The 16,180-nt window shown below is 40.3% G+C and overlaps 1 long non-coding RNA gene across 1 annotated transcript; it reads left to right on the top strand.

Annotated features, from left to right (window-relative positions):
• Positions 1-1,800: 1,800 nt before the first annotated feature.
• Positions 1,801-16,139, top strand: LOC119728642. Its single transcript, XR_005271099.1, has 3 exons — positions 1,801-1,944; positions 7,959-8,807; positions 10,193-16,139. It is a non-coding gene; the product is annotated as an uncharacterized LOC119728642 (long non-coding RNA).
• The last annotated feature ends 41 nt before the right edge of the window (positions 16,140-16,180 follow it).

Below are 16,180 nucleotides of genomic sequence, written 5' to 3'. Positions count from 1 at the left end.
GCGCTATCCGATTGTCGACGAAACGAATTCGGCAAACTTCGGAAATTTTCGGAAAAAGGAGGAATTCCTCCCGTTGTGGTCACGTGACCTAAATTGTAATACAATGTATTACCGGAGGCTACCGGACCTAAGATTCATCGGGAATAGTCAGAATCTTTCGGTCTGGGAACCAGACTAGCGCCAGACGACGGCTGATTTACGTTAGTAATCCTGCATTTTCATTGGTCAATTCACAACGGTTGATGCATTATTCATGTCTACCAAATCATTTAGAAAACTTGAAATTCAACGACGATTTTGTGCATCAAAATACTCCGATCGTATGGGCGAACTTTTTGCTGCGTCATGTACAATTTGAATTTGACGACCGTTACCGAGCATGGCGTGAGTTACGAAAACATGATTTAATTTTTATTAAACTGTTACGATCTTAACGAAACAACATCCAGTATCACATTTCATATTAATATTTATAACAAACTGGAAAGGAAATGAATATTTCGAGAAGGCGTGGACGAATGATCGCGAAAACACGTACTGCACGTTGTGAAACAACACCAAGTACACGATATAAATCCATTTCTCAGGCCAGCCAATTGCGGTATCGAATCAGAATGCAGGAAGGAAGTTTCCTATCCAGGGTTTACTATTGGAAAAAAACGTTGGAAATAAAGTAAGCACTGGGGACGAGGTTGGCCTGACCTAAGATTCATCAGGAATAGTCAGCACCGAGAGTAATGCGCACGCAACATTTTCCTGCACTAGGGAGTAGCACTGAAGAGTAACACGCTCGAGCGTACCCATGGATGGGTGCAACCCTGCAATAAAAAAAAATCCCATAGACACTAATGCTAAATACTTCAAAATTCTTTTTAAAACACTCAGAACTCTCACAGGTATACAAGCTGCACACAAAAATGATGATCGATGTGTCATTTTTCATTTTCTTTTCTTTTTTGGTGGGTTGACCATTGACTTTTCGAGATATTCTCACCCAAAGAAGACGACCCCTATTTTCCCCGAAACGGAAAAGAAGCCATCTTGAAAAACGACTCCTCCACAACATGGGAAAATAGCGCCACTTTCGAGCCCAATAGGATCCAAAATGCGCATAATTGGAAGCCCCAAGTCCAAGCAAGTGGTTCCTTACCATATCTCTTCAATCCCCCAATTTTATGGCTCTCAAAGCTCTCTAATATAGAATATGTTGAGGGGTACAACTTTTATTCATGAGCTCGGCGGACGGATTTTCGGCCTATTTACAGGCGGGCGTGCACTAGCGCGCGCTGATGATCAGGGTGACCGTTTTAGCCGATTTTAGCCGATTTTCGGCTAACTTTGAAATAATTTTTTGTTAAAAAACGAGTTTGACAGAAAATTTGACAGAACGGATTTTTTTGGCAGATTTCTGGCAGAATTCTGCAAAAATGGTTATTTGACAGAAAAACAGCAAATTTGAACAAAAAACGGTACTTTTATTTTAAAAGCTTCAATCCTGTCAAACAAACCCTTGTATAATGGGACAGGTTGGCTGGTCTAGGTGCTGAGGTTCACTGGTAAACGGACTTCGTCATGGCCGGATCCAGCTGTTTTGCCCGAAATTTACGATAATTTCATGACATCTTTATGTGACAATAGATTGTTTATAATGTAATTTGAACCTTAATGAAGGCAATACTACCGATCTGCATGTGATTTTAAGTGTTTATAGTGTATTTCGAGTAATTCTGGGGAATTTGGCAGAATTTTGATAAATCTGACAGATTTTTGATGTGCATTTAGCAGAATTTGGCTCTGCTCGCTTATGATATGATGCATGATGCGAATTCCCATGATGCCCTCTTAAAAAAATGGCTGGAGGAAGTGGAGTGCTTTTATTTGTCAGTTGTTCGTTTGCAGAGCAAAAGACGGTCTTAGCTGGGGTAAAAACCGTCACAAGTACCGGTAGGTAGTAACATATAAAATATGGAATTTACTGGTTCGAGTGTAGTCCGAGAAGGACTGTACGAATCGCTTTTTTAACATTTGGATATAAAGTCATAAGCCGCCGCGTTTCGCGGTAGTAGGTACCGCGGCCGCCATCTTGCTTGAAATCGTGATTGCACAATACCGGCTGGGGGCGGGGTGCGATATTTTTTATTTCACAACTATCTGGGGTACCTTGTGCGCTTTCCTGTGGGGCATTCTTACTCCTAGAACTATGAGGCTCCGCGTGAGCCTCATAGTTCTAGGAGTAGGGCATTCTGAAAAAGAAAAATCAGAAGATCAGAAAAGAAAAAGAAAATTGCTGCTATATAATTATAAGTCCGACTGAAAAATAACGTTTCTAAGATCATGAAGATGAAACTTTGACTTGTTGAAATTAAAACAAGAGCAAAAGCTGAAGGGACAGAGCAAGGATTCGAACTCGGGATCTCTGATCATTAGCTAGACCCGTAAACGTGGTGTTGTATACAACGCCACGCGCTTCCGTCGGGTAAATGCTAGCGACAGCATTCTATCTTTTGATCCGCTACATATAACCATGTATAATTTCGCCAATATGTGAATCACTTACTTGTTGGGCCTCCTGTAAATTTCCGCGAGTGTTGGATCTGTCATTGCCAAGAAATTTGATGTAAAGTACGGCACAACTTTCTCACAACGAATGTTTTCAAAATGATCAGGAAATCAAAGACAGGCATGACACTCTGGTACCCTGACTTCCGCATGCGCAAAACAGTAGGAGTATCACCAGTTGGTACCCGACTAAATGTCAGATGACCGTAATACCTTGTAAAATTCTGCTAAATCCATTTCGAAAGTCTGCCAAATCACCCAGTTTATATTGCTGTTCCATTGTGGAAGGGTTTGTTTTAAGGATTTTCAAAAAAAGAAGGTTTTTCAAACCAAATGTGCCATATTTCTGTCCAATCTTTTTTATTTTCCTTCATCTTCATAATTCTGCCGAAAAAATATTCTGCTGATTTTATGTACAACTCATTTTTGTATGCAAATATTCTGTCAAATGTAGCCGAAATTCGGCTAGAACGGTCACTCCATTTTAGTAACAGTGGATCACAATAGAGTGTTTTTACTATAGACTGAAGCGTGGCTATGTATATAGTCACGTTCACGGGTCTAATCATTAGCCAGCCTGCATAACCACTGGGCAACGGTGGTGCTCGACCAAACTTTGAAATTCATAAATTAGGGCATGGACCCGTGAACGTGGCTATTTACATAGCCACGCTTTAGTCTATACATGGAGCAAGGAAAACGGACCTATAGGCCTAGTAAAAACACTCTATTGTGATCCGCGGTTACTAAAATGAAGCGACCGTTCTTCTAGCCGAATTTCGGCTACATTCAACAGAATATTTGCATACAAAAATGAGTTGTACAGAAAATCAGCAGAATATTTTTGGCAGAATTATGAAGATGAAGGAAAATGAAAAAGATTGGAAAGAAATATGGCACATTTATACCTTCAATTTTTTGAAAGATCCTTAAAACAAACCCTTGCACAATGGAACAGCAATATAAACTGGGTGATTTGGCAGACTTTCGAAGTGGATTTAGCAGAATTTTACATGGTAAAAAAATTGTATTACGGTCATCTGCCATTTAGTCGGGTACCCACTGGTAATACTACAGTCGACTCCCGTTATAACGAGCTCGGTCATAACGATAACCTGGATGTAACGAGCACATTCTGCCAGTCCCGATCAATTTGTGTACATTACTATGGGGAAATATTTGGTTATTACGTGCACGGACATAACGAGACTTCGGCTATTACGACGATTTTGGCTGACCCAATGCGAGGAAAAGCATTGTTCTCAACCCATTTACAACGACATCTTTTCAAAACTACGGGCATTGCAGCTTGTCAACGACAGACCTTTTGTCCCGAAACGGGTATCATGCTCCCGTCTTCCAATTCAAGCAACACACTTAAGCTTCACCCATCAATGTACCTTTGTAAAGACTTCAACCCAACGTTATTTCATCTCGCCGATCTTTATAAATAAATTCAATGGGACTGTGATAATCGGCGCAGTGGACCGCTGGTCTAGTCGCTAATCCCCCGCTGCGGTTTCCCTTAGCGTGACCAGGTTTGAAGTTTGCTTACGACTGCGGTACCACGTTTCTATATTATTACAAACTAACAATAGGGGGCGCTCAGGAGTTAAGTGTTAACATTGTAAGGAATAGCCTTTAGTACTACCGCCCGAACATCGGGTGCGTAATTGCTCCCTATTGTTGGCTTGTGGCTATAAAAAAAAATACGAAGTAAAGAACACAGCATCACAAAACAAACGGCTCTTTTCAGAGCCACCACAACTTCCAAACAGAGATAATTCAGTCTGTCTTCAAAAAATAAAGTTTAAAACATACCGTGTTTCCCACCCCCAAAAAAGAATCCGAAGAATAAAAAAATAAAAATCTTAAACAAATTAAGAACCCCTCCGGCCCCGCCGAAAAAACAATCCCAATGAAAACAGGTTTCCAAGATCTTCAAACGCCCCACCACATATACATTGTACAAATTTTAATCCAAAATTATTACTTTTGTTTATTTATTATTATTATCTTAAAAGAATCCCTCCCGACAAATAATAATCACCAATTGCTGCGAAATTACACATTTAGACACTTAAACCCGGAAGTAATATTAGCGCCCTCTCTTGCCCGATTCCAGCAAATGCAAAACGAAAGCAAAATGTCACTTGGCACGAATGTGCGCTATAGTTAACCGAAATAATTACAATTTCAAAGAATCCCTTCAGAAACAATAATACCCAACTGTTCCAAAAAGTCAACAACCAAAAAGCATCTAAGGATCAGGAGTCATTAAAACCCGGAAGTAATGCATGTATTGGCGCCCTCTCTTGCCCGATTCCAGCAAATGCAAAATGAAAGCAAAATGTCACTCGGCACGATTTGTGCGAGTGACCTACTTGCCTGATTCTTCTCAGCGATGATGCCTTTTCCTCCGGATTCAGGTCCTCAAATATTGAACAATGTTCCCTCAAAGGTATTTTATTTATTTCATTTATTCATCACCATCAGTTAAATATTTAATATACATTATTAACAGACGTACATACCAACAAATGACCATCTTTTCATGTCTTCGGACGTGCGTTACACGATTAAAACACGCACGCACATGTACCGTACCTTGTGCACAACGAATGGGGAAAACTGCGCTCCGGTTTTAGCGAGGTTCCGGCTATAACGACAGTATTGTGAAAGTCCATCGGACCTCGTTATAACGGGAGCCGACTGTATTACCGTTTTGCGCATGCGGAAGTCAAGGTACCAGAGTGTCGTGCCTGTCTTTGATTTTCTGATCATTTTGAAAACATTCAGTGACAAAGTTGTGCCGTACTTTAGGTCATATTTCTTGGCAATGACAAATCCAACACTCGCGGAAATTCACAGGAAGACCAATAAGTAAGTGATTCGCCTATAGGCAAAATTATACATGGTTATATGTAGCGAATCAAAAGATAGAATGCTGTCGCTTGTATTTACCCGATGGTCGCGCGTGGCGTTACGTTCATACAACGCCACGTTCACGGGTAAGCACGGGTGTATTCGACCGCCGTTACTAACCGCTCAATAAAATACATCTAGAGGTATCCTGTTGTCATAATAAACTTTACACATGATGTTCAGTTCCTGCCCTTGATTGTCCATTGTTCAGAAGTCAGAACAGCTCCGTGGAATCTTTGTAATTCAGTCCAAAATTGAACTCGCGTAAGCCGTTGCGCGGTGCGGCGGCCATGTTATTGGGTCACGTAAGAACACGGGTATCATTGGTGGCGCTCTTTGAGACTTTACAGGGGTGATGACGTCAAATCAAGCCAACCTATCAATCATTATTGGTTAGGTCATGAGGTCGATGCATGATTGACTGACAATATTTATTGGACAGGGCTGATATAGGGGTGATCAAATTATGACCAACAGAGGACGCTGCTCTGGCTGTTTTTGACCACCGCGCTTATTGAATTGGCTTGGCACGTTGGGGCGCAGGGGCATGCGCGCGCGGTGAATTGGATCGGGCCTGGAGATTCACTTTGAGATTTTAAGGGTTGATTTGTGTAATTTATGGGTTTAATTCTTATTTTCCCTGGAAATATTTATTTTTATGATGTAATTTATTGTAAAGAAATGTAAAAGTGGTGGGAAAAAAAACTTTCTGTTAAAAACAAAACAAATAACACGCCGTAGGCATTGGTCTGGTCGAAAACAGCTACATGCTGGTCGAATTCTCCCACACAGTGACCGCTCGTTCAAAAGGTCAAAGGTCATACATTGTGACCATCAATGCTGACCAGGTAAGTTCTGAAATAAAGATAAAAGAGTGCTTATGTTATCCATCTGGAGTTTGAGTTTCTTCCCCTTATTTTAAAATAAAATGGACCAAGTTTCCCTTATCCGGTCGAATACTCCCCCTTTTACCCTATATACTTTCACACATGTGGAGAGAGTATATGTGCGCGGGTAGGTGAAAGGCTACAGGATTGTACTACAATCCTATAACTTTGATTCAAGTCGCCTAAAAAATGGGTGCCCTGTACTATAGTGTAAATATAATATTCGCGGGCGGGGTACTGGGGTACCGGGTACCAGTGAACATGGCGTTGTATTGCAGGCCTCGAAATAGTACTAGCCCGGCGTACAAATTCTAACGAAAAATGCTCGAAGGCAGCACTTCCTGATTAGCCTTTAAAGGGGGTGAGTATGCTTCTAAAGCAAATAAACCCTACAAACTAAGCTTAAATGTGAAAATCAAAATTTGACAAAGTTCGACATGTTTTTGTACATGGTGGAAGTGTGGCCTTTATTTACGGAGGTAGTCCAGTAAATTGGCCACATTTATGGGGCTAGTACCGTCAGCCAGCTAGCTGTACGATGCACGTACACACACGATATACAAATTTCTAAGTGTTTTCTCAGTAAAACTTGAAAATTTGTCCCTGCTACTTTTGACTTTTTAGGATATATATTACTTTCTGATGGCTGATGGGTCATTTAACATGTTTAAGGGAAAAATTACTGATGTCCAGATATGGGAATCTTTCCCCAGTATTTGAGCCACATTTATGGGGCCAGTAATTATAGATGTTTGCACAGACCTTTGTTTGCTACGTTGGTTTCTATGCATAAAGCCCCTAGTAATTTCTCAGACCGAGTAAGCTGTTGTTACATGTAGGTGTTTTTTTTTTTTTGCTGTGCATAACAAGATACCGGTACATGTAGTGGAAATAGCAGATGTATATCATGTGATCTACACTTGACAAATCAAGATACATAATCTGTAGGCAAGGTGTTAACATTACATTTTGTAAGAACCATTAGAAATGGTGCGGATACGGTGTCACATGAAATTTGGACTATTACGAAATGTGGTATCTTTTATCTCATGTGGACTTTAACCCTCCATGTTCTGTCCCTGTCCTACAATGTACATGTACAAATGTATGTAATTATCTTCACTTCACAATGCAACCAATGAGTCTGCATTGATAGGGTAGGGTTCAAAGTTCATACTACACCAGGATACATATGTGGCTTGTAAATACATGTACATTTGTACTACATGTACATTAACACTAATCCATGATTAAATTTATTCTTTCACAACTATTCACAGATTAAGTAAAACAAACCGAAATGATCCTTTTAGTTTCACCAAATAAAAGAGCTTGTACATGTTGTAGCTGGTTATTTATATTACCATTTTGTGTTTAGTTCCTGCACCCCTCAAAGTCAATATCAATGATGGAGGGACTGGGAACCAGTTTACAAAAGCTTTTCATGTCTTCAGGCCTCATAGTGTAGGTTTATTTGAGAGACATGATTTATGGGTCTAGATTTAACCATGTAATTTGATGCTAAATTTGGTTCATTCCAGAATTGTTAACAAACCTTGTGAATTGTTTTGTCTTTTTTTTTTGCAGGATTTGGTGCAACATGCCTTGAAGCTGTGTAGCATGGCGGTACAAACAGGGCTACTCAGAGGCTTTGAAGGAGAATGCAGAACATTCCACTACCGTACATTGCGAAGGACCTCATCAGACAAAAAGAATGGTTGCACAATATGCATGGGGTGGCTACATTCCATCTGCATACCGGTAGGATACCCACTCAACGTGGCTGCCAGGGATATTCTCCTCAAGCACTTCAAGACGCTGCATGACGATGCAGCAACCAGCGCCATCTCCACCCAATCTATTCATTCAGATGTGACAGCTCCATCAGCAACCATACATGTATGTACAATAAACACTTCCCAGCACCGCTAGCACCGTAGACAACTACGGCCACTTCAAAGGTGTCCCTGCAAGCGTCCCTGAAGCAAAACTTCAAACACGTTGATGGGACATCTTCCATCATTGGTCCCAGTGGCCATTTCAACATCTGCGGCCACTTCAAATGCACCACTACCAATCTTGTCTATTGCATCACGTGTACACGCTGTGACATACTCTACATTGGTGAAACCAAGCGCCGACTGGCTGATCACTCTACGAATCATCTCTGAAGCGTTCGGCTGAAACAACCTGGCCTGGTAGTCACCCATCACTTCAGCGCACCATCACACTCCACATGAGCGTCTGCTTTGTCACCACGGCATCACCAGGTACGCAGCGCCGATCTTAGTGGCCAGCATGTGATGTTCCAACTGGGCACGCTCCACCATGATGGGATGAAGCTTCCCCCTTTTGTTCCATCAGCGGTACATCACAACAAGCCATAATTCCCCTTATGAAGGTGCATCTCACTAAAAGCTCAGGTACAAATATCCGGTGAGCACTGTTTCACTTTTGCTATTTGCATTTTCTATGCTCTTCAGTGCTACGCAGCATCCTCACATGTGTACCTGTACATTTTACATACAACTGTATCTGCATTTTTTCCCCATTTCTTGGCTTAGACCCTCTTAATTTTTTTTTAAATAACAGGAAAGCCCTTTTTTCTTTGGGGGGGGGGGGGGCTTTCTTTAGGCAGATAACAGATACATAGCAATACAATGCAGCCATCTCCCTCTTTGATCCTTTGTACAACATCCTCGGTCTTAAAACTACGGATTTGGAAATTTTGGTTGTATTTTAGCATTGTTTTTGGTGGCTCACAGTTGCACTGTGCATGGTGTAATAAAACTATCCAATCAAGAAATCATTTGCCATCAGATGTGGCAGAACTTCTTTGTTTATTTTGTTGCAATGAACAGATAGTAAATTAGATGCATTCCTGCCCACAGCGACAGCATTTTATTTTTTACAATGGCAGTATGTCAATTACTAATCCAATATTGGATTTTGCCCTTTACCACATTTTTTTAGAAACATTGTATACTCAGTGTTGTCCTGGGTCAGAGTGACAGTGAGAAAAAATCACTCAGGTGGGACTCGAACCCATGACCTCCTGCTGACTAGTGCAGACATCTTACCACTCGACAACCGAGCTTGCAGGGGTTGGCTGGTTGGTTCGAATCTTATAAAGCAGCGGGTACCACAACCAAACTATCGGTATTTATAAGATGGCATTTGTGTCGGGATGATGTAAATTCAATACAGGGCGAGTAAAAAAACCGAAACCCAAATGCCGGAACTATTGTTTTAGTGAAGTTCTGCATGTAGCACTTTTAAAATCTAGAATATGAAAGCTTTCTTTTAGTACAAGAATCATTCAATTCACAAATGTACTTTTCAAGTTACTGACTTTTTAAACACAATCACCATTTAAAAGTTCTGTCCACGGATCACAAAAAAAGGTGTGAGTTATTTCAGCAAAACAAAAACAATTCGCACACATCCCTATGTGATTTGTTTTCGTTTTGTTGAAAGAACACTTAAATCTTTTGTGATCCGTGGACAGAACCTTAAACGATGATTGTGTTTAAAATTCCGTAACTTGAAAAGTACATGAGTGATTTGCATGATTCTTGTACGAAAAGAAAGCTTATGAATCGCGCTTTCATATCCTAGATTTTGAAAGTGCTGCATGCAGAACTTCACTAAAACAATTGTCCTGACATTTAGGTGTTTTTTTTTTTTAATCACCCTGTATTGACCCAATATTAAATTTACATGTACATCACCCCAACGCAAATTCCATCTTGGGAATAATTATTACTCCGTTCTTCTTTAAAGTCAAATAATGACTCATCAACCTTGCTTTCCACAATAAGGCAACACTACTTGAAGACCAGCCTCTGACGTTTTCAGCAGCTGACTTACTGCATGCACCATAACCCAGGTCATCAACAGAGTGATCCAAGGAGCAGCAACACAAGAGGAGCAACTCAAGAACAGCTTCTTCATGGACTTCAGTGGCTTTGCCTTCATGCACCATAACGCTGTACCATCCAGGTTATTTCAGAGAGCTTCCATTCAACCAAGTTGGGTAGATTTTAGTGATGGGATTGAAATCTGGATTTTTAAAAATTCGGTTTGAATTCCACTTTTTTATTTTTGGAAACGGATATTTGAAACCAACCTTTCAATAATCAGGCGTTCCATTTTTTTTTGTAAAACAAGCTGAAGAAAACAACTAGAACATATCCCCCAATTGGCTCCATGGTCTCTGATGTGTACATTAACTTCCTAGTGGTCTTCTTGGTCTATGAATAGCCTGCCCATCCGACTTATCAGAGTGTTCCCATCCATTTTTCAACATTAAAGCTCTGGAGTATTTTTGTAAAAGGCCTAGTTGTCATTCAATCCTGCAAACCATACCAAATTGTGAACGGCATACACTGTGGCACCTCACACGTCACACTTTTTGTTGGCATGACTGTGACCTGAATGGGAAAATCGGATAATCGTTATTGGGTTTGAAAAAAAATTAGGATAACTGGATTTTAAAATCTCCATTTTCTCTCACCACTTGTAGATATCCGAGTGACTTAGCAATTTGTTCAATGCATTCACCAGTTAGTAAACAAGATGTCAAACCAACAATGTGGAGATTTTTTTATTGCAGACATGGTGAAACCTTAAACCTCAACACCTTGTCAAGTCACATTGAGAAACGAGCATTTTACATCTTGTCAAGTCACATTGAGAAACAAGCATTCCTTTTACTTGAGCAAGGTAAGCGTTGTAACTGTTATTTTTGTGGTCAACCCGACTTAGTGACTTGGCTCTTAAATTGCAGTTTGAACCCTAACCGTAACCATTTAGAGGCAAACGTTTGGAACGACAAAGTTTCAATGAAGTGCCAGCCTACCCATTAATGATGACTTTCCTGATAGGCTATCAGCTTCGGTCCGAAAGTTGGGCCAGCGGTATCGAAAAGAGCAATGCTCATATGAATAGCAATTTTTGGCAAGGTTTGCCAATCTAGAGTTGGAAAATGTGTGCTTTGCAGTGTGAATTGTGACAGGTTTTTGGTGTTATCACTTTAATTTTTTTCTTCAAAATGGCCGCCAATATGTTTGTTACCGGATTAATTATATGTGGTAACAAACACGTTTTGGCCGCCATTCCTTTAAAACAGTGATAGCACCCAAAAAGCTGCCACCTCTGCAGTGCTACGGGGGTGCATATCCTTGCCAAAAATTACATTGACCATTATTCCCCTCATAACACTTGATACCGACCAAAGCCCCAGGCTAATGGCCTATGACACTACCCAGAATACCATCAGAATCCCAAATATATGTGCCTTATTTTCAAGACAACAAGGGCGGAAGATATTCAGATCCCTACACATATTACATTTACATGTACATTCCAAATCTGAAATCCCTCCAAGTCAATTTTGACAAGCTTTAAAAGTGCAATGTATGCAGCTGCACAAAATTTCATATGAATCAACTGGAAACTGTTGTCTTTAGTCTCTTTGTCAAGCATGCTGGGCTCAAAGTTACTTTCGTAACCACATAATAAAACCTTGCCAATTTCAGTCATCATCATCATCATCATTATGTATTCATTCATTCATTGAACTTGCCATTCGAAGATGATCATCGTCACTCTTATCTTTTCTCACACTCACGAACAACCAAACTCAACTTTCTTGCTTTGGCGATAGCGAAGCACAGGAGTGACGCTCGTTTAGTCCGCCTTTTGTTTTTCGATGCTTACGACATTGTCAACATTATTTTGATGTATCTTTTACATTTTCAACTCCAATTGTCTTTCTATACAAATTACAGTGATTATTTTATCCAGTTGTTATGCTACATATTGTTTTAACCTTTGTCTTTATGTGGAAATAACTGTTGTCAAGTGCTTGATGACACTTCATTGGAGAACACGACGTCCAGGAAAAAATGCTCTGGAAACCTGTGCCCAAAAACATTCAGCGTCCTCTGTGCTGGGTGTTGGACCTCACCCTAAACAAAAATCATAATAACCCTCAAACTTATACCAAATAATTGGATAACGTGCGTCTCTGTGGGTGCGCTCGCTAGAGCTAACTATACAATGCTCACGCCTTCTTATTTAAACCTCTTTTCTAATCCCTCTTACGTAACACACTTGCTATGGATTACTGGCTCTCTATTCATTCTTTGAATTCCTAAGACAATAATTTCCCGCTTTACTACAAACTGCGGGAAATTTTTATTCTGGTGTAGACTCGAATTATTAATCTACAATATCCAACTCTTCCATTCTCGTTCGAAATATTCCTTTAAGTATTGACTTTCCGATTTGTTTACGCAGTGCAAGTTCTTCATTTCATCTCCGAGTGTTTCTACACGTTGTGTTTTTTTAAATTTGTATTTGAGTAATGTTGCCACTTTTGGGCTGCACTATTTGGCATGATACATGTACACGTAATTTGAGCATAATAGTCTGTGCTAAGGTCATTGACATAGTCACGCAGCGGTTTCGCCTTAAATCGGTTAACAACGTCTACTTCATTGTCAGCTTGTACATAATGTACGCCCAGGATTCATTTTCCGCCGAGTTTACTGAGTCATTTTGGGGAATTTCTGCATTTGCAGCCATCTGGAAGCATACGGCGTAGATTTTGGATACATAAGCTGTCCATTTGGTGCATTTCTCCATCTGTTATTGTCCAACAGTTATACAAGCTTACGTTTGTCTCGAACAACATATAATAAAGCTGCTTAGCATTTGGTTGTCAGAGGCATACCGATATCCACTTAACTTTGTGAAAGGTATTGAGATGGCCTGATCCAGCTAGCCCATCTCTTATATGCCGGGGGTCGCAGTACAACATAGCCCCCAGCCATGGGAAAATGGTTCTTGTGTTGTTCTCTTAAGAAAAGACTACTGGTTTGTATCAAGTGGTCGGTATCGTGGTAGCTAATTTGGGTTTGTCACATCCCTGGCGGAAGAGGGAAGCACTCCCGGAATAGCGAAGGGTATCTTGAGGGTATCTTATTAGGTATTCAAGCAGCGGACAGTGATATCGTGTGTTGGTCTCACAATAAAACGCTATAGCGTTTACACAACCCTGACTCTTTTAAATAGCAAAGGACGTTCTTGATCTTGAGGTTTGTCTGAACTAGGAGTGCCTATGGCCAATCTTCTAGTCATTTCCTCAGGCCAGAGTTGTCATACAAAGTCTGTAAACAATTGGATTACAACCATCCAATTTCAATCACAGCTTTAGGAAGATCTTGTTTTGGCCCTCTCCTTTTCTTTTGAAGATGTATGAAACTCCATCATGATAAATGTGACATTCAGTCTCGAAAAATACCATCTTCTCTCCGTAGTAAACACATTTGAAGGAGTAGCATTGGATTTGTAGCAAAATCATGCAGCGTTTGAAGAGTTGCCTGGAGTTGCCTTTTTTAGCAAAATTACACAGTGTTTGAAGATGTAATCTTTTCCAAAAAGCCAAGGAGTAAACACATCAGAGGCAGCATTGGATTTTTAGCTAAATTAGACAGAGTGTTTTAACATGTATATACATGTAGTCTTTTCCATTAAGCCCAGTGGTGAACACATTAGAAGCAGAAACATTGGATTTGTAGCAAAATTACACAGTGTTTGAAGATGTAATCTTTTCCAAAAAGCCAAGGAGTAAACACATCAGAGGCAGCATTGGACTTTTAGCTAAATTAGACAGAGTGTTTTAAGATATGCATGTACATACATGTAGTCTTTTCCATTAAGCCCAGTGATGAACACATTAGAAGCAGAACATTGGATTTGTAGCAAAATTACACAGTGTTTGAAGATATAATCTTTTCCAAAAAACCAACATGGCCAAGGAGTAAACACATCAGAGGCAGCATTGGATTTTTAGCTAAATTAGACAGAATGTTCTAAGATATACATGTAGTCTTTTCCATTAAGCCCAGTGGTGAACACATTAGAAGCAGAAACATTGGATTTGTAGCAAAATTACACAGTGTTTGAAGATAAAGTCTTTTCCAAGAAGCCAAGTAGTAAACACATCAGAGGCAGCATTGGACTTTTAGCTAAATTAGACAGAGTGTTTTAAGATATACATGTACATACATGTAGTCTTTTCCATTAAGCCCAGTGGTGAACACATTAGAAGCAGAAACATTGGATTTGTAGCAAAATTACACAGTGTTTGAAGATAAAGTCTTTTCCAAGAAGCCAAGTAGTAAACACATCAGAGGCAGCATTGGACTTTTAGCTAAATTAGACAGAGTGTTTTAAGAATTAAAGATATACATGTACATACAAGTAGTCTTTTCCATTAAGCCCAGTGGTGAACACATTAGACGCAGAAACATTGGATTTGTAGCAAAATTACACAGTGTTTGAAGATAAAGTCTTTTCCAAGAAGCCAAGTAGTAAACACATCAGAGGCAGCATTGGATTTTTAGCTAAATTAGGCAGAAGAAACCCCTTCGCCTGGTCAGGTTTCTCGAAGAAAAATGTTTTCACATACTCTCAAACTCCATGATATCTACTTTATTTAACACCATAACTCTCTTGTGCAATCTCCAGTTGAAGAGTACATTTTCTGTGTCTTGTACAATGTAGTTTTCGCCCAAAACTGTACGTTGACTCGGGCGAACCACAATGTTCGATCTTTTGGTCAGAAATGCGCAAGTTTTAAACTGAATGCTGGAGGGTGTTTCTCCGGCCTCACTGTGTGTGCAGGAAACAAAACCAATGCCATGGGCTCATCTGCACATAGCTACCTGTAGTTGTGTACAAGCTTAAAGTACACGTACATGTATTCGATAAATGGACATATTTCTAATTTTCTAGGGATGAGGTTGCAAATGCCCAACACCCCCCCCCCCCTCCCAACCCACTAGCCACAGACCTGGATATTGGTGAAAATTGTCAATGATCAGTCCTTATCTGTTGCATAACTGTATTTGCAGCATATTGTAGCATGTCGATTTGGGGTAATCGCAACACAATGAATAGACAACCAGGCAATGATATTTCCTTGAAAATACTCCTTTTCAGTTCACAAACTTTACAAAACAACAAAATACATGCTCACAACAACTCTCAAACATGTCTCTCTGTAATGGAAACTTCCACACACAGATAAAGCGTCCCTGTGATGGGTTTCCCGGTCCGTGTAGCAGGGGCTCCGGTCAACATATGGATGAAGTTGCAAAGCGCCCCCAGTTGGCCGGTCGTCTCGGACTCTACAATATTCAAATATAACTCTTGCAGAATTTGCTGTCTTCATCCTTGGTTTGATGTTGTCGTTGTCTCCCATTGGATGTTATCCCAGCACAAACTGTAGCTGGCTGCATCTTCTTCAGACTTCTGCGAGGAACTGGACTCTGTAGCTGCCAACATTGCATCCTGAAATGATAGGATAGGTGTCATATGAAAATCAGGCTCCTGTGAAATCCGGACTCCTATGCCCTGTTATTGGTTAAACCCTCGGGGTGCCCAATCCAGGCGCCCTGTTATTGGCCCATCTGTTGCTACGGCCATAACCCAGGCATGCTGGGCTGTGTATACGAATCACACAGCAGCCGCATCCCATAGACATGTGTGTCATTTCAAGTAGAAGCCAGGCAAATTAGTCGCAGCCATTCTTCCATGTGCATGTAAGTGTGTCCATGAGTTTATAGATCTACATTTCATATAAATATTGAATACAGTTCCGTGACAGATTGACATTTTATTCTATATAAAAGCAGTTTGGTTTACAGACCAGCACACCACTTAGTCAGTGTTTAAAGCAGTTTTAATATAAACATAGAAAAAGCCTATTCTCTTTCAAATCATTGTAAAAAATGCCA

This window comes from Patiria miniata, unplaced genomic scaffold, assembly GCF_015706575.1.
Source record: "Patiria miniata isolate m_02_andy unplaced genomic scaffold, ASM1570657v1 HiC_scaffold_20, whole genome shotgun sequence".
Lineage (NCBI taxonomy): Eukaryota > Metazoa > Echinodermata > Asteroidea > Valvatida > Asterinidae > Patiria > Patiria miniata.
This window is presented reverse-complemented; position numbering and strand designations above follow the sequence as displayed.